Source organism: Dermacentor albipictus, chromosome 9 (genome assembly GCF_038994185.2).
Source record: "Dermacentor albipictus isolate Rhodes 1998 colony chromosome 9, USDA_Dalb.pri_finalv2, whole genome shotgun sequence".
NCBI lineage: Eukaryota > Metazoa > Arthropoda > Arachnida > Ixodida > Ixodidae > Dermacentor > Dermacentor albipictus.
Genome location: NC_091829.1, coordinates 69,829,657 through 69,857,474, shown reverse-complemented (window position 1 = coordinate 69,857,474; position 27,818 = coordinate 69,829,657). Strand labels below are relative to the sequence as shown.

Genomic DNA, 27,818 nt, shown 5'->3' with positions numbered 1-27,818 from the left:
TGGGCAGTCCTACAACATAAAAAAAAAACCATAATTTTTTTAGGTGTGTTTGGGAGCAGAAAGCACTAAAGACGGGACATGTAGCGAGATGAGACAGGACCTTCCTCCGATGCCTGACTTAAGACGTCGCTAACACGAAAGGTGGTTGATAACCGTTATAAAGGAGCCCCGTAACAGAAGAATCACGCACTTAGGAAGGGAAGGAGGGTTGGGGGTGGAGGCGCCGTCTCTTGTATATCCAGAATGTCCTCTCGGCAAACCTCGCCTGCCCGCTCGAGACCCCGGTCACCGTGGGCCGTGATTCGTCTCTGTCAACCGTGCCGCGACCGGCTGCTGTCCGGTACTTGGCAGCCGAGTGTGTATATAGTACATAATACATAGCTCGCGCGCTTTCTTCCACGCTGTGGCGGTCGATGCTATATCCGATGGTGGTGGCCGCCATCGGCGTTGCTTCCACCACCCCGCTGTCAGGACCCACGCACTCGTCCATCAATCTCGATTCGACCGCTGCGCCGACACCCCCTGGCCCACTCGAAGAACGCGTCCGGGGCCCGGACTCGAAGAAAGGAGCGAGCCAGTGAAGAAAGCCTCGCGGAGCTGGGTCTCGGCTTTCGCTGCATGCTCGCCCTATTGCGCGCTTTCTGCACCGCAGTTCCAGCGCCGCTGTCTTTGAGGCTCCGGAAGCTGGGCCCAGTTTCGCGTATTAGCAACAAGACTACGGCGAAACCTTCCCCCTCCCCTCGCCATCCCCCCTCGTTGGTTAGAATCCACGGTAGAGTGTATAAACGCGACTGTATACGAGGACGTAGAAACGGACAGATACGCAGAAACAGCGCTGTGCCTGTGTATCTGTTTCTTTCGACGTCCTTGTACAGTCGCGCTTATACACTCTACCATCGTATGCCGTGCTTTAGGTTCGCGTTAAGTAACACCAGGATGGTCAAAACCACTTCAGAGCCCCGCACCATGCTGCGTCCCTCGTTACTCGGATTCAGCGTTTTCGGACAAATCCGAAAAAAAATCTCCGAAATAAACACTCGCCGCTGAAAAATTTTCTGAATTCGGATTTGTCCGAAAAACCAACGATGTTGAGGACACGCAGCCTTAAAATTCTCGAAGATAGCATTCGTTACTCGGAATGGCCAATGCATCTTGCCGCGAACATATCAGTGCATGACGTCTTCAAAAAAAAAAGAGTCGCACGCCAGAACTCAACAAACTGAGCTGCAGATGCAAAAAAAAAAAGCATAATCGAAACAATTTTTATTGGTAAGGAAATGTTCGTCTATGTCAAGTAGATGGCGAAGTACACAGAAAGAGCGCCACTCACCGCGGTCTCCCTATTACACTCTCTCCCATTCGACCCGCCGTGGCTGCTCAGTGGCTATGGTGTTGTGCTGCTGAGCACGGAGGTCGCGGGATCAAATACCGGCCACGGTGGCCGCATTTCGATGGGGGTGAAATGCGAATACACCCATGGTACTTAGGTTTAGGTGCACGTTACGGAACCCCAGGTGGTCGAAATTTCCGGAGTCCTCCACTACGGCGTGCCTCATAACCAGAAAGTGGTTTTGGCACGGAAAACTCCATAATTTAATTATATTTAATTTTTTCTCCCATTCGGCGGTGCTACACACAGTTTCCTCCATATCAGTATGCACACACAGGAGCACGTAAAGACCCATTGTCACCACCAATTTGCCCCGAACACTCGAGCCTTAATTGTCATTGTTTGCCCTATAGTTGTGCCAGATACCAATGATGTGCCCCGACTGGCCGCAGGCTATTTTGTAGTATCAGGCATATGACGTGAAACGAATTGTAGGGCCGACGGTGTTGGGCCGACATCATCGGGGGAACAAAAGGCACGTTCCACAAACGCCCGCTATGGCCCTGAATAGCGCGGGCTAACGCTTCCAGCGCTTGATCTGGTACGCGTAAGTACTCAAGATAGTGGCCGGAGTGATTGGTTGTGCAACGCACGCGTGATGCGAAGGTTGTGGGTTCGTATACCACTGGCGTAACTTATCTTTTGGTCGACTTTTATTTCCTTTCTCTCTTCATTGTTTCCGGCAGTTCAATTTCAACCACAGCAAATTTGTGCTTTCCTTGGCTTTCATTGTCTGTCGGCTTTATGTGATCGGGGTTGGAGAGGGTCACACGCAGTGGCCGTGATGACTTGGTGCCACCTGCTCTTAGGACACTGATTCGTTTCAGACAAATCCAGGCATCGGTTGGATTTAGGCTCGTCAGATGCCCTATATTGACAGATCTGAATGGTTCAGCAACGGGATGTCGCATGAAGCGCGGGCTGCATTTCTGTGCCAGCGCACTCTGCTCAATATTTCAGCTCCCAAGAACTGTCTTTGTTCGGCGCTGATTCAACGCAGCGGCTGATTTTCTTCTGGTCGCTCCGATGCTCCAAGAGCATATCTCACTACAACGTCATCTCGTGATAAACGTTGGTCGAACAACGAATATCGCTGGAACTATAGTGTTTCCACAAGGAGGCTTGCTCTTGTGAGAGCAACAATGGCTTGTCAGACGCGTATGGTTCCTCGCAAAGTACGTGCAGTCTCCTCCCCGTGCCTGTCATGATCTGCTAGGACTTCTCGACAACGTTTGAAATTTGGAGTCGATTAATGTAGCCGTGACTTCGACACCTCGGTCACGCAGTGGTTAAACTTTGCGAGTTTACCAGTCCTCGTCGTTTAGATCGCCCTGTCGGGTGAATCGCCAGTCCAGCTTACTCACTGAATCCGCCGGTTCGCTAAGCGCAAACAGTGCCGAATGCTGTCGGAACAATGAGAGAGAGAGAGAAAGAAAGAACAAACAAATAGCTACGATCACACATGTGCGACACCCGGGAGACGGCAAACATATGCTGCATTTGGCATCTACCAGCCCCCTTTCCTCTCACCCTACGATGACGGGAGGCTGCACGACAGCTACACGCCACGTGACGGAGCGCGTCAGGGCCACGTGATGTGCTCTCTCCGTCCGAAACGTCGCGCAACATCCCTGTCAGGCGCGCCAATCCGAGCTGGCTCCCAAGCAACTGCTCCCCCTTTGTTTTCCTCTTTCACACACTTTCTCTCTTCGTCGTCGCTCTTGTGAGCTCGAGAACGATATCTCCCGGTGTGGGCTTGTGTCCCCGTCAGCCGAGCGCGCCTGCTTGCTATCCTTTGGCTAAACAATGGCGGAGCTCCCGCCACGCCGCTGACGCTGCTGGCGACATCCGGCGGTGGCCTCGGGATTATCGCCTCGCTTCGCCTAATCCCTTGCAGGCCGTTTCGTAACGACAGGATTATAAGGGACGGGACTGCAGGGTAGGGGACTCGAATGCGTGGTTAGAGTCTGCATTATACGTACGTGTAATGTACCAGAAACGCAAACTTGTCGAGGAAGGACGAAACGAACGGTGCCTTTAGCTGTAGGCTATAGCAGGACTTGCACGTGAGTTCTTGCTGTACTTGTGACGTAATCGTGAGAAGTCGCACCCCGCCGAGCTGTTCGTTATCTGTGAGAATGACCGTTATTCGTACAAACGGCGTCCAGGATGAAGGCGGTGGGAGGATTAGTAAAACGTCTTTATTTAAGGGCCTGCAGCGGCATGGGGGAACATCACGCTCGTCTGTTCACAGAAGGAATCCAAACGGGCTTCCCAGATGTGTGAGAGAGGAGCGTGTGTAATAAGGTTGTTCAGTCATGTCTGTGATGACCGTCTTCGTCTTGCGTGCTGACTTTGGCTTGGGCGGCATGACGATATTCGATGTCTACATTGCGCAGGAAGCGTGATGTCAATGCCGCGCACTAACACTTTACAGTGGTCCGAGCGGAATAGACAATAAACGTCGAGCTGCCAACACCGACGGCTTTTGTGGCGAAGCTGTTTATGGGTAGGTTCTGACGGATCTCGTCTCCGTAGATATAGACCAACAATTGTTCATACATAGGCTGATCCCAAAGATGGTGCAATACCGGGCCGACCCGTGGCGGAGGTTGAAGCAGGTGTTAAGCACTTTCCACACATAGGCCGACCCCGAAGATAGTGCAATGCCGGGCCGACCCTCAGCGGAGGTGCAGTTCGCTATTAAGAGCGCCAACATTCACAGCCTCGCTGGTCATCCTTCTTCACAGAGTGGAAGGGCACTGAATGTTTTTTCCTTCGGCCTTCCCTCGTGCACCGCCGAGGTACGACGCTTGCAACGCCGCTGGCGGCCCTTCTCGTCGTGCTAGCATGGTGAGACGCCTGGTAGCTGCCAGGGAGATGTTCCTGTTGCGGAGCAGAAGTTGCCTCGCGTGCTGCGTGGCACCAACATCTGTTTTACCCCACACACTGTTTTTTAGAACACCGTCCTAGGTGGTTCGGCGCAACGCTAAACAGTCCTCTTATCACTTCAGTGCTTCGCTGTTCGTGCGAAAGTGCGCTTTCTTTTTTTTTTTTTGTTCCGAGGTTTCCGAACCTGCATAATTTGCTCGTCCTCATCGTCACAACGCCATTCGTGTTTTCCTTCTACGGTGTGGTCATCAATAGGCTTCTCAAACATACTGGCCTATCTGCACTGGTGGTGTGTGGTCTAAGAGACAACTGACGCTTATAAGCGCATCTTCTCGGTATCGTCGGATGGCCGCAACTTAATTAAGTCGCAACGACTTAGACGAGAAGAAAACAACGATACTAAGAAGACTAAAATATGAAAGATGGCTTTGCGCAGCTACACGAGTGTAGCAGTGGCAGAGCGGTCTGCCTGCGCAACACCCGGAAAGCTATTAAGCAGGTATACATCCTCGCGGGCAACGACTTGCGCACCGTGCAAGTGTACTGTTTCTTTTTTCTGTGTTTTTTTTTGCAACACGTGGTCCACGTCCTTCGGCGCGCCCACCAGGAATCGGCGGTTATAAAGAGGGTCTTATTCATGTCCGAGCACCTTTGCCGTTCTCATAGCACTTGCTCTCTCCTCATGCACACACGCACACACGCCGAAAAGAAAGAAAGGAAATCCCAGGGGTGGTCCGCGGTTTCTTCTTTAAACGACTCGGCAAAGAGCTTTAGCCGATCACGGCCTGCGGCTTCGGGTATAGGCGGTGCTTCGAATGGCTCCTTGTTGGTTTGAACTCTGACCTCCTTCTATTCCGCTTCGCCGTGCAAACAGCGTCCGTGACTCCGACCTCAACTTCGACGGTGTTCGAGTTTTCCTTTAACGATTGTACTCCTCTTAGCGGTTGTCTGCGGCCGTTTGTATTCCATCACCGCCGCTGGAGCGTCTTGCCCGTAGCCCTGCGCGGTAGGTATGTATAGGCGACGGCTCTTTCCGCCGAGTGAGCGCAAAGTACCAGCGCTTCTTCGAGTGAACCGACGTCGCGCGGTTTGAGCGGCAACCACGTGCACGCGACATTCAGGCGACAGTCGGTGCGACAGGCAGGCCACGTGCACGTCGCGCTGTCGCGTCGCAGCCAACCACGGGCTCGCGACATCGCGGAAAAAAAAAAAATGTGGCGACAAATTTTACACTGCTGTCCGAAGAAATACAATCGCGCGCCCGTAAAAAAATCGCGAACCTACGATGAGACCAATGTTGTAACAAACGTGTATTAGGGCTTAGCTTTAATATGCTCTCATCGCCAGTGAAAATCAGTTGCGTGCCGCCAGCGTGAAACGTTGTGGTGCCATCGGGTAAGGAAAAAAAAATGGCTGTGGCTTAGCTAAGGTTAAGCCCAGGATGCGAAGCATACTAGCCTTTATTTTAGTTGTTGAACCACTGTTTAGCTTGGTGAACTGCTGTTGCTTGGCTATATTTGGTTCGGCTAGACGAAGAAACAACTCATGCAGGCGAGCGCACGAGCTGAGACCCGGCTATGTAGCTACGCGGCCGCAAGCGAGCGCACGAGTTGAGCCTCCGCTTTTGCAGCTGTTATGACGTCATATGGTAGCTACGCGGCCGCGCGCGGCGCAGCAAGGAAGAGCGTGGTTGTGCGGCTAGTATGCTTCGCATAAAAATACTTAGAGGACGCTAAAGCTTATTCTTTTAGAGTGGAACGCCGTAGCTTTCGAAGATCCCCGACTGCTTCTGGGGCACTGCAGCTTATGTAACCGTAATGTTTACCGGGAAACGCTGGCTGCCAACGTTGTGCGCGAAGGCGAGCTTTCTGGTAGAAACGCTGCCCCTTGCGTCGGCCGATCGCGCAAAAAGTGAGCAGCCGCGCCAAAAGATTACGTAAATTCAGCTTTCTGTTATTGTTTAGCAGCTTCGTTGTTTCAGTCTGGGAAGATGTAACTTGAAGTACATGGGCTATCTGTGTTTCGTTTCGTGACATTTGTGTGTATAGGCTGTCATTCTCAAAATTCCGAGGAATAACTTAGTCAAGAATGGAAGACGAAGCATGAGCAACTTTAGTGATAGAATCGTATGGAAATGTAGCCTTCATACAGATGGTTTCGCTCGCGCGATAACAGCTCCGAGTGTGCGGCCCCAAGAAACTTGAGGTCACTGGCCTTTTCAGTCTACTGTGCCGGAACACAAAGCGCGTCTTTAATATATTTCACTGCGCGGAAAGTTACCTTTAAGGTTTGAGATAAAAGACATACGCATTGTGCTTCAAGATTAATACGGAACATTTTTGGTGTAACTTACGGCGACCTTCGTTATGCACAGAGGAAAAGTGCTATAGAATGTGCGGGCTTCGAATTTAGCGCACTCCTGCTACTGCTACTCGATATGGCCGCCAGAGCCTTTCTTGCTCGCTATATTTAGCGGGCTACGTCAATAAGCAAAATCGGAAGCTGTCAACAGGCCTATGTTTGTAAACAGTGAACTTGTCTATACCGCATGCCATTAGCTATAGGCGCGGAATATATGTAGACCTAAATATACAGGGCAATTTTCGCTCACGGACAACACCGCCGACGCCGAGAGCGGATTTTCCGCGACACGGGGCCCTAAACGCTATTGCTTTAAAAATTCAAAACGCTTTCGCGGCTCTTAGTATCGTCTCGGGCCTAACTGCGACAAAACAAACAACTGATCTCAATAATAGAGAGTCTTAGATTAGGGGACGCAAGCGGCTTGCGTACGCAAGAACTAGGGGCGACGGTACTGGGCATGCGCAGACGGAGACGTAGGAGTCTGAGCATGCGCAGTATCGTGGCCCCTAGTTCTCGCGTATGCAAGCCGCTTGCGCTCCCAAATCTAAGACTCTCCGTTAACGACAAAACAACGGCGATAATTTGTCCTCAGCTGGATATGAGATGGTTGATGTAACTATTTATTACTATTATGTTTTTTCTTTTTTTCTTTTTTTTTTGCTGTCACGTCGGAAAGCAAGTTGCAAGAGCGAATTTATATCGAATGGCAGGCGGACTGGTTGTTGCCATATTGTTGCGCAATCGCGCCGTCGCCGCGCGGAAATCAGGGCGGCATGCGAAATTTTCCTGCTGGTGCATTGGCTCTGTAGCGGTGCGCTACCGCGAGCACGAAGTCTTGGGTTCGATTCCTGTCCATGGCAACTGTATATCTAGTAGGTCGGAATTCAACAACGAACGTGTACTTAGTTTCATGGACACGTTAAAAAAAAACAACTTCCACCTTACCAGAACTGTGCCGGTGTCCTCCGTTGCAGCGTTTTTCGCAGCACCAGTGTTTTTTTTCAACGTTAAACTCCCACGAATCGATTAAATTTTGCAGCGGCTTTCTATTCGCATGTTCCGACGACTACACTCGTAAAAAAATTATGTGCTTTTACATGCCGAACAACCACGATATGATTTTGAGGCATGTCGTAGTGGGGGACTCCGGAAATTTGTACCACCTGACGTTCTTTAATGTGCGCCTAAGTCTGAGTACACGGGTGTTTCTCGCACTTCGCCCCCATGGAAACGCGGCCGCCTTGACCGGGATTATATACCGTCACCTCGCGCTGAGCAGCCGATTACGCTCTTCAATATTGATTTTTAAAAAATCCAGCACCCGATTCATCCGGTTTCTCCCGCGGCTGACATCCTTACGCTCAAAGGGATACCGACATCATATTTTCGGCTATTCGTTTTTATTCGTGTTTTAAATGTAACTCATACAGTTATAAGCGCTAGAAAAAAAAAAAAACATCCTGACAATTGCCTCAGAACACAATGCATAATTTAAGATAACAGCTTTTCTACAGTCAGTTTCGGTTTCGCTTCTCACCAGGATACTGTGTCGCGGATACTGTGTCACTCCGGCTCGCGCGGCCGTGTGCTATGTTGCTACATCGGCCCTCACGAATGAGCGTACGAGGCGACCGAGCGATCCAGAGCTCGGTTGCTCTTCAAGACAAAAAGAAAGAAAAAAACAACGCGGAGGGGCAGTCGGTGATTTGATGGCAGTGCGTCAATGGATCGAGACTCGGGCAACTGGCGGAACTACGCGTATACCCGCTGAAGCAAGCAAGCACTCCGCAGAATGTCCTTTTGTTCTCGGCGCAGGGTATAGACGGTATACAGTGAGAGTGTCTTCCTGCGAAGACGTAGGTAGCGAAGCACTTTGCCTCCTGGGAGGCGATTGTCACGACGCGTCCGAGCAGGGGAGCCACGTTAGAAGAACAATGGTCAAGACGGTTGCTTGCAGGACAGACTCTTTGGGAAGGGACGAACCCTCCCACAAATCCTAAGCCATTTTTTTAAAACGAAGCACTCACATCGCACGAACACATCACTATAGTGTGCCGCCGCGGGAAAAGCCTGTTCGGAATACACATGAAAGTCCAAGTGCAGGACCTCAAAATGCGATAGATGTAGAAAACGCCCAACGTCGAGCGCACACAAACCGCAAGTTCTCTGCCGCGATCGTGCGGAGCATTACGCAAGAGGTCACGGCGCGGGCCCGCTTTCGAGAAGCCGGCTCACGTTGGCTTGGCTCGTCTTATCGAGGCCTTGGCGAACCGCCCCGGGCCACAATGAGAAGGATGGCTGCCCCCTTCGGCAGGCATCCGTTTCGGGTAAATCTCCTGTCGCTTTCTTTTGTTTTTGTTCGCCGTTCCTCTGCCTTCAATACACCCCCCAGGGCGGTCGTATAAACAAATCCTTCCTAAATGAGGCGAATTCTTTTCCTCTAGCCCGGTGCTGCACCGTGGTCCGGGCTGCCGGTTGTTTGGCTTCTCGTTAACAAGCGGCCGCGGGCCAGAACCGTATCGGCTTGGGTCGACGGGAGCGCATGGTATACCTCTTGCGGCCTGCCACTGCAAGGGCTACAAAGGAACGGAACCTCCTAGATCGCCGCACAAACGGAAGGGGCAGTAGCCTGTATAGGCTTACGCTACTTCCAAGTAGAGCGAGGCGTGGCGGCCCCGACGAAGACAAACTTAGTTCCTATAGCTTCGATCGTCCCGGATCGGCGGCTTGACTTCGACCCGTTCTCGCGGCGTACATTCCGAGCACGTCGGTCATCCTTCGTTACATTCAGGACGTCATAACCGTCGGTTGCGCCTTTTATGCGCTGAGGCGTTATCCGTTTACGCTCACATATGCTCGGTGTATCCGTCGACGCTTCGCTCTATCTCGACTCCCGCTATAGCTTTCCCTTCGTGTTTACAGAACAGCGCTGGCCATTTTCTCTTCGCTAACAATAACCGTGCCTAGATCTGTCGTCTGCTTATATTCGTCTGCTTGGGGTTTGAGAGCGACAGTCATGTCAGATCTGCCGTCTGCTTGTGTATACTGCACGTTCAGCGGAGTTTATACATATCGTCTGCAAACAGCCTTTTTTTCTTTTTCGCCGTCTGCTGCCCTATGCCTTGCCTGCGCGCGGTACATCTTGGGTTCGTCAGTACAATGTACACTCCTTGAAGGGCCATTACGTGACGTCATCCTATGTTTTCTGCCCAGTCCAAACATGGGGGAAAGACTCTGTTGTTTGCGAAGAAGGGTCATTGGCATAGAGAAGCCGACGGGTCTCCTTGACAGTGTATGAGGACTTCGGAAGTACGGAGATAGTACCCCATCTCTTGGTCGCCATGAGTGATGGATGCCTGCAGGCTCTAAGCCTCATGTGGTCAACTTGCTCATATGGCGGTGTTGTCCATACGCACTTCGGAAGACGAACATTATGTTGAAAACTTTGCAGCACTTTATAACACCGCGTTGCGAATATCCCACTTTTCCTGCGTTTTTAAAGAAATTAAGCGCAGCTCTGCTTTGACGCTTGATAAGCGCAGAATATAAAAACGTGTGGTAAAAGTAATTGCTGGAGCAGTTTAGCGTAGTGAAGTACTCTTGAAAATTATACTGACTTCTCTGGCGCACATACGTGCGCGAATACAGAAGAAAAAGGCTGATTAGAAGTGAAAAGAACAAACATATCAGGGAAACTTTTCTTTCTCGAATTTCGCGTGCGAACGACAGTGCCGACTCGCATAACGCAGTGTAACGTTATCCAATTCCAAAGTTACATCCTTGTATAGCTATTGGCAGTTTTACCGCAGAAGTAACTCTCCAGACTTCCTAGGTTATATGTCTCTAGTTGGCTTAAAACGCTGCATGATCTTTCTTTATCTACGAACAATTCAATAAGCTGCAGCAGAGGCTGTCAAAACATGTGACATCACGGAAAGCTGGTGCAGAAGTTTTCAGGTGGGCCTCGCCACTGGTCTTTCATCTTTTTCCTCCGCGTTTTTCAGGCTTTCACCAAGTTTCTCGTTCCTGGTACGATGGAGCCTTTCGGCATGCTGGTACCGTAAGTTACTATCACAAGCTTACACTAATATTATTTTGATAGTCAAGCTAGTCCATCTAATTGTAAGGAGCCTACTCAGTGTGTCCCGAAGGTCTCTCCGGCCATTGTAAAACTGCCTGCCGCTTAAGGTGCTGTGGAGCCCTCGTCTGCTAAAACAGGTTTGTCGCTGGGCCCCCCCCCCCTCGCATCATTGTAGTCGCAAGTGCTTATTTATTTATTTATTTATTTATTTTATTGCTTGATTGACTGATTCTTACAGAGTGGGCATGGTGAGAATTGCTTGAAGATGGTGTGAACTTGGGCAACTTGGTGATGTGTTGCTGATTAGCATTGAATTTGCAAAAGCGCACTGCGGACAGGCCACATGCAAATGAAGAAGCGTGACAGACACCGCGCGGCTTATGTTTGACGTTTACTGAACGATTAACGATATATACCGAGGGGGGGGGAGTAGGGTGGACAAGATCAGAGAACCGGCGATGTGAAGGAGACACGCCGGCAGGGGCGTAGCCAGGGGGGGGGGGGCTTATGGGGCTTCAGCCCCCCCCCCCCCCCGAAATTTTTTCCTGCTGTCCATGCACCGCCGTCCAAAGCGACCCCCGGCGCCGGAAATCACTCTGGATTTTGTCTAGAATGTCTTTTTGACGCTCGAAAAGACATTTAACCGCGAAGATTGCTTATTCGGGCTGGATTTCGTGGCAACGCCCATACACCGGGAGTCACATAACGCCAAGCAGGCCCATCCAAGCACAAAGTTTCAAGGGCGCTTTGATGGTGAGTGGGCTCGCCGCAGCATCTCACCAAGGCCACGGAATCAATGGAGCGCATGGATATCAATTGCGAAACTTTATGGGTATAAATCTCATAAGCTCTTGATGTGAAAGGTGCATTGACATTTCCAAAGTTGTGCTTTAGATTTTCAATTGCGGAACCTTGTGGGTTTAATGTTGTGATAAACATTTGACGCCAAAGGTCTATTGACTTTTCTAAAGTCGTGCATCGGAACATACAACGAAACAAGCCAAATCAACGCACTAGCAGACGAGTTGACAAAGCAGGCAGCGAGGTCCAATGAGTCGAAGCGTTGGGGTGGTTCATTTGTGCCGTCATGTCACATAAAAAAAATCACCATTTTTTTTAACCTACGCCAGAACATCCATGTCAAGACACTAAAGCCAGCCAAAGTAACTACGTTCTTATTTATTTTTTTTACTTTGACTTTTATTCGCGAGGACACATTGAGCCTCTTCTTTCTTTTTTCTTTTTTTTTGGTTCTTGCTACCCCACCCGCGGGCTGCCAGAGCCAGCCAGAGCGCATACGTTTTTCTCGTATGGCCCCGACCACCGTGCGGTGCACTTCGGTGCGCGTTCGGTTTGCTCTGGCCGAGTGGATTTTCACCTGACAGAGTTTTGGGCGCTTTCTGGCTAGCAGATGAGAAAAAAAGAACAATGGTCGCTCGCCGCCATCACTGTGGGGACTCGAAGGATTGCACCGCATTCCTTGAGCGGAACCTTTCCGGAAAGTCTTGTTTCGCCGCTGTAGGATACTGAGCAGTATGCGTATGGTCCTCAGTGGACCAAGCGTCTCATATTTTCTTCTGTATTCCTTCCGTAGTCCCATAAGGTGCCCGAAGTAGGCATTCGATTCTGGCCAACATACTTTCCTATGCGTTCTTTTTTTCTTTCAGTGCCTCCGCCTCACATAAAAAAAAAAAATACATTGTTGCGGCGCAGCGAATTGTCGCATGGTGAAAGTTCGATTTTGATACTTCTGTTGCGGAAAGTAATGGGCGACGGGACGCTTCAGTTGCCGGATACGTTTATTATATTATTGCGAAAGCAATTCTATGGACACTCCAGGCGCATTCCTGCCGTCGCCGTCGCCCTCATGTTTCGTATAAAGTCCAAGGGTGATAACATCGTGGCCACGCGCTGCATGCTGTATGTGCGAGTGAAAGCGTAGGAGGGGAGGTGGAATGGGTGAGCCGACGATGGTGGCTCAGTCTTGTGTGCGCAAAGGAGAAAAGCGGGGAGCAAGCGCGCCGCCTTCTATCGCGCGCAATACATTATAGGGGGAGTGGATGGAATGGGGGCGGAATCTAGGATTCTGTGAATCTATCATTGTGCAACATGTTTATTTGCCTTGTTTGACGCATTATATACAGTTACTTCTTCTTACATACATAGACTCATTGGAGACTTATACGTATACTTAAATATCTTGTTGCGAGGTTTAGTGTATACATGCAGTGAACTTTGTTTCCAGTGACACTTTTTTGTCCTTTATCAAGCCGTATTCTCGCATTTGTATATCCCATTGTATCTTTGCATTTCTAATGTACGAGGGCGAGTCAAATGAAAGTGAGCCTACCCTAACCGCGCAATAATGGTTCGGTTCATTATCTGCAAGGCATGCGCGTAGGAGAACGGCATGTCTCATTTACAATAGTGACACGCACGTGTGAAGATAAATGTTCTTTAACGCTCTCATACACTGGGTTGAATATGGTTGCTTCACATAATGAACACTTCAAAAGTTGAACAGCTCGGTGTCGCGAAGTTTTTGACAGCTGAAGGTGTTTCCAAAACAGAAACTAATCACCATATGACTGCCGTGTACGTTGAACACTTCATTTCATTGACCACTGTGAAGCGTTGGAGCAAACGGTTCAAAGGACTTTGCAAAGACATTCCAAGACCGGGCCAAAACGTCGCTTATGTGGTTAATACAAAACTGGCAAAGTTCAAGTGGGAAACGCTGCAACATCCGCCATACAGCTCAGACCTGTCACCTTGCGACTTCTACATTTTTGGGGCAACCGAAAAAACAGCTCAAGGGAACCAGATAGACTTTTTGAAGCAGCAACCCAAGGAGTTTTATAATACGGGAATCACGCGACTCGTTAGTCAATAGGACAAATGTCTAAATTCTCATGAAGACTACTTTTAAATAAAGTACCCCGTTGTTGGCTCATTCATTTGACTTGCCCTCATATATCTTGCAGAACTCCTGCTTTTTATACGTGCTCTCTGTCGCCACTATAACTTCGGTGCAATCACTCATGATACACGACAAGGGACAGCTACTCCTGCGTAATACATTGGAACAAACGACAGCGTCATTGAGATTTTTCACTGGCCATTGCATATATACAAGAATGTAAGCACGGTTCTTGAATGACAAAGTTTCATTAACATATTTGTTCTCAACTTGTTCAGTTCATTGCCTTTTACCTTTTCATATCAGCGGCATGCACTGCTTTCCTGGTTTCGAACTGATATAGTTCTAAAGCTCGTGTGATATTTTCTTTACTTAATAGACAAAAAACATGGAAGCATTGACGTCAGTTATGTTGGGCACAAATTTTGGCACATACGAGTATAATATTTTATGAAAAAATACATATTTTACTTGTATTTACAGTGCGTAGCTTTCAAGAATTCGTTTGCAGCATCTTTGGCAATGACAATGCAGTTATTATTCATGTATTTGATCCCTCGATAAATTGTTTAAGAGGAAGCTTTAGCTCGGGCCCAATCCGACGCGGCCTATTCAAATACTTGTAAAACGCAGAAACGCTTTTCTGAGATAATCCTGCTAATCGCTTTTATTGAAATTGGTTGCGTTTGGGAGAGAAAGTTAAATCCTAGTGTCTGTTGGAAACAGAACTTCGATTTAGGGCCTGAATGTTGTTTAAAATATTTTGAAAAATTCGAAAGTTTGAAAAAATAGAAGCACGATGTTTACAAACTAATAGCTATGCATGAAGAGCAGATATTGTGGTTCTGTAAACGGCATTTATTGTCACAGTCAAAGCGGACAAGTTTGCTGTGTCAATTTGTATCTTACGTGAATTGGTTACGTTGTGTACAAGGGTTCTGCAAAAGCCGTATTTCCACAATACTAAATTTTTTTGAGATTCATGTGTAGCATATCTATTTGGTCCGCTGAAGATGTACTATTAGATGCAATTCACAGAATTGTGATATCATTTTTCATTGTTGAGTCACGGAGTTTTAAACTTGATAGTTTCGTTTTCTGAAAAATTTCGGCCAATTTTTAATAAATAATTGACAGCCTCAATGAAAAATTCGAAACCAGTAGTCACTAGAATTATGCTTTTTCTTTTAAATGCAACAAACCTCCTCAAATTTGGTGAAGTAGTTGCAGGGAAAAACGAATTCCCCTTCTACATGTACTTAAATAGGAGCACCAGACCGAAAGCTTACTCCTAAGGAGGAGGCTAAACTGGAACGTGCAGCTATATATATATATATATATATATATATATATATATATATATATATATATATATATATATATATATATATATATATATATATATAGGGCCAGTGGCGTAGCCCCCCCCGAACAAAATTTCTGGCTACGCCACTGCACGCCGGATATTCTTGTCTTAATGCGTTACATAAATGACGTGAGGCGGACGGGGCCCGATACCCAAACGTGATCACACGCGTGTGCACGGGAGAATATATATATCGAAGCAGCAGCAATTCATCTTGAAAAAAAAAAAAAGGTTGCGTCAGCGCTCCGTCCTTATCCTTACCGAGTACGAACTCTGTTACCTCATACGCGCTTCTTAAATATGACCTGTTGTATGTTTTTCCTCGGTCTATACTCTGTTCATATTTCAACAGACGTAAGTTCAGAGCAGCGCCGTTCTTGTCCCACTTGTTCATTTGCCATGTGTCCGGTTCATGGTGCGTTTTTGCAAGTTTAATAGGGAGCGTTAGATTAGGTTGCCCAAGTGCTGCGGAGGTACGGAAACCGCCAGGCGCATATGAAAGAACACAGAGTGTGCACACCACAATGGAGTTAGCGTCCCTCAACACTTAAGTACCGTGCTCTAAAACTCTCTGACGTAAGCTTTTGATCGTTACGATTTCAATGGATGGCTGAGCAATTAGCAACACCGATGTTTATTGCGTCGTGGTCTTCCCCAGCAGATGTAGCGAGTCAGTTTACAGTGCGCTTGGTATAAATTCTCGTCACTTTCATTTTCCTCATTTTATCAAACAGCCAATCACTACTACTACTACTGCTACTACTACTACCACCACTACTACTTTCATCGCCACTAGATTGTGCTCGAGTGCGTACTAGAAACTTCGATACATGCCCACCGTGAAAAGCCACGCCCCCTTTCGCGCGACCGTTCGACGAGCTGCGCCGTGACAATGGATAATGGCTGCGTTGATACTGGTCATTATGCAAATACTGCGCCTGCCCGGCGAAGAGCAGACAAGCCGGTCGTGCTACAGCGAGTCCACTTGCTCGCGCAGCCGATGAATATGCATGCGCTTCGAAGTCAACAGTCCTCGCCTGCGAGGCGAATGATCGGTTATCGATGACTCTGACCCCGATGTCGCGCGGGCCGCGCGCACGCAGTCTGAGGTGGGCAGCGAAGTGTCCGTTTTCTCTGCGCACTTTCGTCGGCACTATAGCTACAACCGGTGGTCCGAGCTGTATCGCTTAACGACGTATTGTATCGCCAAGGGGCAACTGAAAAGGAGACTCAGAGATGCAAGTCACAGACGAAAAAGAAAAAGGCAAACACACCACCTAGCCCAACAGCGAGTCCTCCTGCAAGCCGTATTGGTTTTACTTGCGATGGCAAGCTGCTCTCGGCGTTTACATCGGTCACTGAACGCTCTTGTATGAAGCCTCTTGTTGTGTCATGTGAGCTTCCGAGATTTGTAGTCAAGGAATTTTTCTCTCTCTTGCGGTATGGCACATTGTATAGGGTTGGTACTGTAGGGTTCGATCCAGAGAGAGACAGAGAGAGAGAAACAACCTTATTTAGTCGCCTGCAGAACGACACCATGACTAAATGGCGCCATGACGCGGGCCCTGACGTCTTCTCAGCGGGTGGTCTCTACTCAACTCCAGCGCGTGTTACTCCCGCGGTCGGTCGTCCTGTGGGGCAACGTTTCTTCGGTTTCGCTCGGCCTTTGTCTTTCGAGAGCCGCCGAGACCTGCTGGACGGCCCAGGTTTGGCTTTCGTGGTCGTAGCATACCGCCGCAGCCGCGAGTCGTGGCGGAATCGTTGTACTTGTCTAAGCTTCGTCGGAGAACTTGGTGCAATCCCATATAGGATGTGCATCAGGGTTGCCCTCTCACGCTGGCACACGCGGCACACATCACTCACATATAATTTAGGGTACAGATTCATTAACACTGGGATTGTTAAGGAACCAGTTTGCAATTGTCTGAACAGCACCGCCTGCGCTCGGCTCAGCCCCGGGTGCGGGGGCCAGAAATGCCCGTGTGCGGCTCATTGAGTGCACGATGAAGTACCCCATGTGGTCGAAATTAAACCGCATTCCCCCACTATGGCTGCGTGTCTCGTAATCGGATCGTAGTTCTGGCGCAAAGAACCATAGAATTCAAAAAAGAAAAGAAAACAAAAATAAAGTGCCATGCTATCGACGCAATCCTAGGATCGCCGAACGCACGAACGCATGCGCACAAACGATAACGTCGCTTCGCTTTATTTAAAATAGTTCGAAGCTGTTCCTTGCCGCTTCGCCAGGAATGCATTTCCTCTCATTGCTGCTGGGAATGGCAGTGTGACCTCGAGCGGCGAACGCTGTTAAGAGAAAACAAGAGTTACCGCCGGCGTGCCGGGCAACTTATTAGTTATCCAAAACATGGGCGCAGCTGCAAGAACGAGGGCCGTTATACTAATGGGTGAGTGCCGAAGGTCACGACGCGAGGGGTCGCTGAAAGACGATCTACACTTTAGAGTGCTGACAGGGTGAAACAAAGACGGGCGTGATCGAGAGAGATACGGGCCAAAAGGGAGACCACTCTAACGAAAGGGGTTCGACCTCACCACGGGGAGGGGGCAGGGGGGGGGGATACTGCTCGCGTAAAAAGAAGGAAAGAAAGAAAAGGTGGAGAGGGAGCGACACGTATTACAGAAAGGGCGAGCTGGGCGTGGCCCAGACGGAGAGGGAGCGTTGGAAACGGTGCTGAGGACAGCCGAGCGTATCGCTTCTATATTCCTGCATGTAACGAACGTTTGGGCTGTCTTGGCTGCAGTAGTGCATTTATTCCAGGGAAATGTTTCTTCTTCTTTTTTAAACGGTCCCCGCCTACCCACCGAGAACAAACAGTCGTAACGCAAAGAGAATTAAGAACGCGCGCGCCCTCTATACCGAATAACGCGCGCCCTACACCAGCGCCATGCCACGGCTGTCTTCGGCAGCCTCCGCATGCCGGTGGTCCCGCGGTTTCTCATTTACGGTGCGTCGTTTCGCTGCTTTCTCGTGCTTATTGCTTTCACTCGCCGTCTCGCCAACACCGCGACGGGGAGGGTTTTGTTTTCTCTTTTAATTTCTTGTTCTATTCTTCTTTCTCTCTCTTTTTTTTTTCCCTGCAACGGACGCGCGCGCGTGTGGTGTTCGCAGCGTTCGGGCCGCCGTAAAATAATTACCGAATAGCGCCGCTCGGCGGCGTGCCAGTCGTCCGGGGCAGTATAATGAGCTTCCCTTGTCGGGCTAATAAGCGGGGCCGCCTCTCAGCCCTTCACTCCTGAACACACACACACGCACTCTCACTCTCTCTCTTTCCGTCCAGCAATAGCGCTATTTAGTGCATGCGGCTTCGGCGGCGAGAGATAAAGGAGAGGGGGGGAGGGGGAGCGTATTTAGGACGGGTAGCACTTACGGAGCTCATCGCTGTATTGCCGCATCTGCAGAGTCGATATTTGAAGTCCCGCGCACGGCCGGATTCTTATACCGACCCTTGTTTGCATAGCGCGTGGACTGTGGGCACTGGGAAAGAGGGAGCAGTGGAGAGGGGAACTGTTCTGGGTGCGGGCGGACGAGAGGGAATTCATAAATAGCAGACGCGGCGCGTATTTGGTGCGTCTTGTGTTTTGCTCTCTGTTTGAATGTTTCCTTCTTAGTTCGGCTGGAGACTTGGACCGGCAGAGCACTATTTTTTTTTTCTTTTGAAAATTGGAAAGTATTGGAGCATGGAGGTAACGTTCTCGTAGGGACGGCATTCGGAATGACTGGACTTGTTTCACTGTGTACACAAGTTTTCGAGTGTGCTATAGATTTTCGGTCCTCGCGCTCCCGTGCGGACCGGTATTCCTATGCGGTAATGTCTCGCAATTTGGGCGCCTGCTATGAAATGCAAGCTAGCATTGAAGGAAGTGGGCAAAAGAAAAAGAAATGAAGGCAGCGCAGAAGTGGTCTCGAATCGCCACTAGATGTAGCCTCCTCTTGCGCGGGGGAAGAGATGAGGGCACTTCTTTTTCCTTCGAGCAAGTTGAGAATATCAACAGTTACACGTTAGAGCCACAGAAGTGAAAGTCACTGTTCATTAGAAACGCGATGGGAAACTATATTAGATTTTTGAATACGACGCGGGAAGCCGCAATAACGAAAGAAAGAAAACGTTGGTTTGAATGAACTCGCGCCCGGTGGGATATGGGGAGGGGGGCTCCTGCATTAACGAAAAAAAAAGGGGTGGGGGGTGGGGGAGGGGATAGGTAATGTCGGAGCCAGGACGTGTCCTGGCATAGCAAGCATAACGACAGCTTGACATGTAGCGACTCAGCGAAGGAAATGAAGTCGGAAGAATGGAAAAAAATATCTTTGTGTGTGCGCAAATGTTTTAGTGCCTGAAAAAAAAAAGAAAGCTCCCTGCTCTAAAGAACAAGATTGAAAATCACGCTTTCGGGAGCGTATATTGTGCTCCCTTTCCTTGTCTCTTGACGCCTAACGAATAGCGAGAGAAGGGAGAAATGCTTGTGCGATTTGAGGGGATTAAGGGAACACACCGTTTCCATATCAAATTTGTGGTATACGAAGAGCACTGTGAATACACAGGTCACTTCCGTATCTTGTGTCTGTATGCGTTCGTTGTATGATAAGTGCATTTGTCTCATCTTTATGTCCTTACCATTATTTGTCGTTGAACGCCGACCTATACAGTAGCCACACCACATGGCAGTGGTCAAGGCACTCTTGAAATTTTTACTTTCGGGTTGCCTATTGGAGAGACTGTAGTTCCCTTAGACGTTCAGGACCTTCCCTATCGTTCTTCTTTTCGTTTCTTGGTTTTTCTTTCCGCAGTTCTTTCCATCTTTCATTTCCCCTTACCCAGTGCAGGGTAACGAACCAGAATGTTATCCGGCGAACTTCCCTGCCTTTACAATCCCGTCTCTCTCTCTCTCTGTCGTTGCTTTACTTTAGTCTTACCCCCGTATGCAGAAATGCAACTTAAGTCGAAGCCCATGCTTGACTTATCCGAGTGACGCCTATCGGGAACGTGCCGAAGGAAACGCAGTGAGCGTCTTTGGGCACGTTAACGCCAGGCGTCATCTAAATAAATTCAAGCATGTGCTTCGACTTAAGTTGCATTTCTGAATATGGGGGTTAGTGATCTGTCATCTTGTTCTTTATTTTCTCTCAACTTCCCTCATTTCTATCTTCAACCTCTGTTTCTATCCCTGCCGTCCTAAAGAACAGCATTTGGGCACTTGCGAATGGCAGTCTCGCTGTTGTTTTTGTTACGGAAACACGATGCTCGCCTGTGTGTACGTTAACTTTACAGCCGCTTTCACAGCGTTATTTTTCGTCTACTCCTCGTTTTGAAAATTTCACATCGTTTGGAGCACGTCTGTCAATTAAGAGAAGGGGAGCAGCCGACGCCGTCTGTAGGCGCCAACATCTCCTTGAATCCGGATGACAATAATGACAAAAATAAAGACGGTGCTGTCGTGAGATGGCGAGCCTTCCTCGTTCCTTGTTTTTTCTATTTTTTTTTTCGTTTCAGTCGCATCCGCACAAAGCGAGGCACCAATGTGAATGGGTGTACCCCAGAGTGCAGGAGCTGGCCGAGAGATATGTGTTCACCCCCCACTGCATTACTCAATCATGCATGTTCAAAGAACCGGGGGGGTCTTTTTTTTCATTTGTTTTTTTTTTCTTCGCCGCAAGCGAGCGGCTCTCCATGAATACTAATGATTGGGATGCCGCCTGTTGCGAGGGAAATTTTTCGCTGTCACTTTGTTTACGCGGGTGGGCGGCCATGCATTACAAAATGCATAAAGTTCGCCACCGAGAAAACATTATTCTTTATTCTCTCATATTGCGTTTGCATGTTTGTTTGTTTGTTGACGAGAACAGTCGTCGAGAAACGCGCCTCGTTTTCATGGGAAATTGACGTCTTCTGATTCAGATTTTCTTGTCTCCGCCGAGTTTATCTCTTGGCGTCAACCGTGTGCTTTTAAATAAAGAGAAACTGTATAAAAGTATTGCGGTACAAGGTACAAGGTACAAGGTATACGATTGCTCGCAATGATTTATCCGCGCTTTCATTTTTATTTTTTTAGCGAGCAATCAGGTCATTCATGCTATGCAGCAAGTGGCGCGCAGCGCATGGGACTTACCTGGGTGGCATATCGGAGATTGTCAGATCGTACACTTCCGGTAATCGCCATCATTAACATAAACACGATCATCATGTTCGTCGTGGCTGTCATCGTCATCATCACCGTGGGTCCACTGCAGGACAGAGACACCTCTCCGAGTGATCTCCAATTACCCCTATCTGTCTCTCGGACTCTATCCTGTACCCTGCAAATTTTCGAATCTCGTTGGACCGCGTATAGTTCTTTGCCTGGTGTTCCACAGCGTTTGTATTCCCTTGGAAGCTGTTGTGCTACACATAAAGACAAGCGCAATATGGTCGCTGTACAATATGTATCGAAATTCGTGTCATTCCTCTTTATCTCAACTATAGAATATCACCTACCCCGGTTTGTTCCCTAGGCCACCGCGCTATCTTCATGTCTGTTAACGTAGCGGCTGACACTTTTTCGTTCCATCACTTACTGGGCTCTCTTTCTCAAGCCTTCGTCATTTCTTTCATGTTAGTTTTTTTATTTATTTGTTCAAGTTGCCACCCCATATTGGTGGTTGCTCAGGTGGCTCGCGACCGCGGTGGCCTTATTCCAATAAGAGAGGCACGCAAAAAAGACGAAAAAAAGAAAAAGAAATAAAGAAAGTTCGGCAGAGACACTTAACACTGCTTACGTGTGGGAATGCGAAGGTATTGTAGTCGCTTTGGGGAAATGTTTGCGCTTAGGTATTCATCCGTGTGTCTCACGTGCACGTTATAAACTTGCGCAACTTTTCTTTTCGTGTTCCCTTGCTTCGTCTTCTGCGGGGTGCTTACGTAGGTGACCAGGTTTCGCAGGTGCCGCTTAAATAGACGCTTCGGAGTGCATGTGACTCGCTGTGACTCGAAATCCGAAGAGCATGTGACTCGCTGGAGCCAGCGACGGGACGTGTGCAATGACGGCACGCACTAGGCACACCTCATTTTATACACTGATGATTTGGCGTCGAGAGTGCATCGCACGGGGTGCAAGTGACGGGGTGCAAGTGACGGGGTGCAAGTGACGGAGAGCAAGTGACGGAGAGCAAGTGACGGAGAGCAAGTGACGGAGAGCAAGTGACGGGGTGCAAGTGACGGAGAGCAAGTGACGGGGTGCAAGTGACGGAGAGCAAGTGACGGGGTGCAAGTGACGGGGTGCAAGTGACGGGGTGCAAGTGACGAGGTGCAAGTGACGGAGAGCAAGTGACGGAGAGCAAGTGACGGAGAGCAAGTGACGGAGAGCAAGTGACGGGGTGCAAGTGACGGAGAGCAAGTGACGGAGAGCAAGTGACGGGGTGCAAGTGACGGGGTGCAAGTGACGGGGTGCAAGTGACGGGGTGCAAGTGACGGAGAGCAAGTGACGGAGAGCAAGTGACGGAGAGCAAGTGACGGAGAGCAAGTGACGGAGAGCAAGTGACGGGGTGCAAGTGACGGGGTGCAAGTGACGGGGTGCAAGTGACGGAAAGCAAGTGACGGAAAGCAAGTGACGAGGTGCAAGTGACGTGACGTGGCGTGTGCAATGACGCACGCGCTAGGCACAACTTCACAACAACGGCTAGGCACAACGCAGTCAACCATAACTGCGGAGTCACCGTGGCGTTGGGGAAGCTTGCTCGTCTCGCACCCAAAAGGTCCGGTGTTCGATTCCCACCCAGACCGAAATGTACCACATTGTCTTTTCAATTCCATTAATTGACTTTGTTTATGGAAGCCTGCATGACAAATTCGACGTCAATCCGAACATTCTCGACGTGTTTTTACTCGTCGTGCCATCGACAACTTTTGGTACCATCTTTAGGTCACGCTGCCGACAACGCTGGATTTTCGCGTAATGTGGCACATCATGCTATCGCATTAAAAAAAATGGCTGTGGCTTAGCTAAGGTTAAGCCCAGGATGCGAAGCATACTAGCCGTTATTTTAGTTGTTGAACCACTGTTTAGCCTGGTGAACTGCTGTTGCTCGGCTATATTAGGTTCGGCTAGACGAAGAAACAACGCATGCGTTACTCTGCTTCGCCTTCAAGAATGGAACGCGACAGCGTTCCCGTCGACCCGCCAAGGGGTGTAAGACAATGGGCTACGGCGCAGCGACTACGCGCCCCGCATTGGACGTGGTGAGCGTCGAGCAACGCAGCGTTCGGCGCGGCAACGAAATGTGCGCCTGAGCAAGCGACGCACGCCTGAGCCTTAGAAACAGCTCGTTTCTAAGGCAACACCGCATTCACTAGAGGCGCTTTTGTACCGCTTTGAAGCATCGTACTCGTGGCTCAGTGGTAGCGTTTCCGTCTCACACTCCGGAGACCCTGGTTCGATTCCCACCCAGCCAATCTTGCAAGAGTTGAGCCAAAGCCACCTAGAAACAAGCACAGCTGCTTATATACCGCCGCGACGCCGCGAGCGGCGGCGCGAGTTGGAGCCCCGTTTCTCCTCTGTCGTGACGTCACGGTGTCATGTGGTCAGCCTTGAAGGCGACGCCGCGAGCGACGGCGCGAGTTGGAGCCCCGTTTCTCCTCTGTCGTGACGTCACGGAGCCACGTGGTATGGCATGGGGTCAAAGGTCATTGAAGGCGACACCGCCGCGCCTGAGGAGCTGGGTTGAGCTCTTGTGATATGCTTCGCATAAAAAGCAATGACACACTCGCATGCCGAGTTTTGTGGGCATGTTGAAGGGAGCCTGATGGTCGACTGCACCAAGGGGCTATCCGTCACGGCCCTGTCGTGACGAGATTGCGACATCGAAGATGAATTCGCTGTCAGTTCACATGAACATGTGGTTAAAGGTTATGTGCATAAAGAACTGCCCGAGTGACGTACGTTAGTCGTGCGTTTTGCAGTTATACGGAACAGAAACAAAGGGAATTATGTGCAGCATAAGTGACATATTGACACATCAGTAACCCAAGTAATTCATTAGAACAATCGCGTAGGTGCAGTGCCTTGTCCTGTCCGACCTCTTTCTTTCTTTCTGCCTTTGATCTTTTGACACCGAATTGCCTATAGAGGCTGTGCTAATAAATCATAATTCGGCGTCGCTGATGAAATGTGACGCACATTGCTACAATGATTAACTAGCCTAGCTTTCTAGAATAAATTATACGATGTCTGCGGCGCGAACCCACGCGCGAGAATTAAGCAGCAGCTTGGGCGGCGGCGATATCGAAAGCGTGGTCGGCGTTCCCTTAGTTTTAATCTCTGCGGAGTCCACGTGGGCGGCATTCTTTAAAGTGCGTCATTGTGCTTAGTAGCGTCGGGAGTGCTTGCACCGCGAGCCATTAGCCTTGAGAGTCGAACATGCCTACGGCGCTGGTACTTTACGGGCTGTGATAAACGCTTCGCGAAGAGAAAAAGAAAGATGAAAAACTAATTATCTCTTGGCGTAGGCCGCGTGCTTCGTTGGTATTCGCTGTGTCTCTTTCTTTTCTTTGCTCTCTCTCTCTCTCTCTCTGTGCGTTTCACGTCCCCGTCTCGGCAATTGGTCTTTCTTTCTTTCTTTCTTCCTTTCTTTCTTTCTTTCTTTCTTTCTTTCGTTCTTTCTTTCTTTCTTTCTTTCTTTCTTTCTTTCTTTCAAGTTCGATGCATGTGGTGTGCTTGGGCGTGGCGTATGAAATGTGGTCAGCCTCGGCGCGCCGAAATTGGTGCGTTCGCTGGGTCGCCTGCGATTCCGCTCCACCCGGGCTGCCACAAGGAGACGTTGGCGCCGTAATTATTTCACCTCCTTTTTTTCGCGATGGCGTCCGCATTCGAATCGTTCATCCCGCCGTCGCCTTCGCTGTTTCGTACTGTTCCTTTTCTTTTTTTTTTCCTCGCCACCGCCGTTATTCACTGAACTCTCGACGGCTTTTCGTGTATACTTTTATGTGTGTGTGTGTTTTATAGTAATATTATCGGGCGCGTGGTGCCTGACTCGATGCGCGCGCTTTGACGCTGGGCGTGGCCGTGTAACGTATTAACCGGACCGGGCGTATTAACCGTACGGAATGTATCAATTGAGGAGGGAGCCTGCTTTGCGGTCCCGGATGCTCGCGTCTTCATTCGACGCGCGGCGCGGTCACAAAGCCCTGTATTTAGAGGAAATGACGGCCGCTACAGCCGCCTGGGCGACGGGCGAGGGAGTGGCGCTTCGATTGAACGTCCTTTTTTCTGGTTATTTGTTCCGCGTCCGTCGTAGCCAAGCTCGAACCTCCTCTCCCTACCGCCCGAAAAAAAATAATAATAAACCAAGTGGTTCTGCAGATATTTGTTTTGCCTGTTTGCTTCGCTGGTACGGCACGTGTCCAGGGCCGCTATTTTGTAGCGATGCCTTATGCCTTATTCTATGCTATTCTTATCATCGACCACACAGGGCCGCCTGATCCCGTTGATAATGCGGGCAGACCGTCGCTCTGACCACTGGCCAAGCGCGAAAAGCCGGAAAAAGCATAGAATGGGAAAAGGCATCGCTACGAAATACCGGCCCAGGCCTCGTTGGGTGCAATGCATCTTGTGTAGTGCCCTTAACACGGGAACGCATTGTAAGCCTTCCGGTTCGTCCTTTGGAGTTGTCGTAAAGTAAAAAAAAAATGTTGCAGGGGCTTGCAAATGGTCGACGTTCATAATGTTCCCACGCCCGCGTAATCCTTTGCTACATTTGCGCATGATCGTCGTGCATGATCGTAGCACATCATAATTGCGGTTAACTGTGCCGATCGCTCCTGTATATTTCACTCACCTCATCTCATCTCGTCAAGTTTTCTCATCTTTAGGCCTGGCGCAACATTTTCGTCGAATCCAAACTTCAAAATGTAACAGCGGGATCGACTCTTGCGAAGGTGTCACAAAACCGCGAAAAGCGCAAAAATGCAGTGTTAGAGCTTATACGTTATTTTTTGACTGTTATACGCGTTACATTTTGAATCATGCAGAACCAACTTAATATATAACCGAGCAAAGCGTTGGTTCGGCCCAGTATGTGAATAAATAAATTACATTGTGGAGTTTTGCGTTGATTGAGGTGAACCTGATTGAAGTGCAGGGTAGTAGGTGTTCCCTAACTCCTAGATGTGTTCGCAGAATTTTAGGCCAACACTGAAACAGTTACGAACTAACCCTACGTTTGACGTTAGTAAGTTATAAATGCAAACTGCTTGCGGATGTCAACACTATTAATTTCCCCTGAAATGCCCAAATATAGTTCCACGCCATGGAAAACTGGAACTTGATCGCCTTTACATCTGGCCGTGACCGAACTCAACTTGAAACTGGCTCCAGCGTCTCGAGAGCGCGCGCTATACTTAATATATAGACCATAAGGTGTTTACTCTCGCACGCGCGTTTAGAGCAAGCGCGCTTACTCTCGATCCCAGTCGCCATCTGTAGGCGCGACCTGAGACTCTCTATATGGCTCTTCGTGTTTTGCGACTGGACTGTGCGAACGCTTTTTCGCAGTTAGCGAACATTCCTCTGTGAGAGAGAGAAAGAGAGAGAGAGAGTGCGTGATAAATGAAAGGTAGGTAGGTTAACCAGGACTGAGCCCGGTTGGCTACCCTACACTGGGGAGAAGGAAAAGGGGACGGAAAGATGAAAACAAGAAGAGAAAGTCCACTGGGGATATCGTTCGGTCACTCAGTCCGGATCACAGATGCTGACTCAATCCGGTAGCGTTCAAATATCGCAGCAGCGCTTTTGTGGCCTTTTGCAGCTGCGATATGCGAGGCCACGTTCCCAAGATCTTGTTCAAGGTGAACGGTTTTCTAACTGATTGAGAGAGCTGTGCACGATATGAAGATTATCGTATTTTACAATGCACCGCCGTCAGCCAGCAGCAGCAAGCTGCCTCGCTCCACTTTCACAAAACGCAGCGAGCTATAACGCATTGAGTGTTCCAGCGCGGAAGCTTCGCGTCCTAATAATAATATTTCGGGTTTTACGCGCCTAAACCACTTTCTGATTATGAGGCGCGCCATAGTGGGGGACTCCGGAAATTTTGACCACCTGGGGTTCTTTAACGTGCACCTAAATCTAAGCACACGGGTGTTTTCGCATTTCGCCCTCATCGAAATGCGGCCGCCGTGGCCGGGATTCGAACCCGCGACCTCGTGCTCAGCAGCCCAACACCATAGCCACTGAGCAACCACGGCGGGTGAAGCTTCGCGTCCTTGATAGTGCGTGTGGAACCCTCCCCCCTTCGCCCTCCCTCACCCTTCAACAACACACGTCCTCGTGGGCCAGTTATTATTACGTGCCGCCGCGCTTCGTGATCCGCGGCCCGCATTATTGTTCCGTTCGCGGTCCACCAATATGCAGCCGAGGCCGTTTACACGTTGTGCATACCGCGCAAGTGCGCCAGAAACAAAAATCGATGCCGGGCGCCCCCCCCCCTTGAATAAGTAATGGGGCCAGCGGGACGAGACGCGGCACAAAGCGCGCCGGGGGCCCCCTCCCGACCCCGGTCGCGACCCCGCGGTGAGTGGGGACGCGATGGCATGTTTGGGTTATAAAAGGACGCGCCCGCTAGGTGTCGCGTCGACAAAGAATTCGGTCGCAACCCTATACAGCGCCCGACGTATCGTTCCTGTTGCCCTCAGTTTGGTACCTCAAAATTCAGATTTAAGCATAATAAAGTTTACGACGCAGTGCCCGTCATTGGCGTAGCCAGGAACTTTTTTTCTTTTTTTTTTGGTGAAAGAACTGGAGCGTCACACACTTGGCCGAG

At 49.5% G+C, this 27,818-nt stretch overlaps 1 protein-coding gene across 2 annotated transcripts in view; it reads left to right on the top strand.

Moving 5' to 3' along the window:
- The window catches only part of LOC135908571 (tyrosine-protein kinase transmembrane receptor Ror-like), a 351,625-nt gene that overhangs the window by 39,056 nt on the left and 284,751 nt on the right, over window positions 1–27,818 (top strand). The window contains exon 2 of one of the 2 annotated variants that reach the window (XM_070526426.1): window positions 10,651–10,706. The exons of the other annotated variant lie outside the window; for it this stretch is intronic. The gene's annotated coding sequence lies outside the window, so the exon portion shown is untranslated. The remainder of the gene's footprint in view (window positions 1–10,650; window positions 10,707–27,818) is intronic. 2 annotated transcript variants of the gene reach the window in all.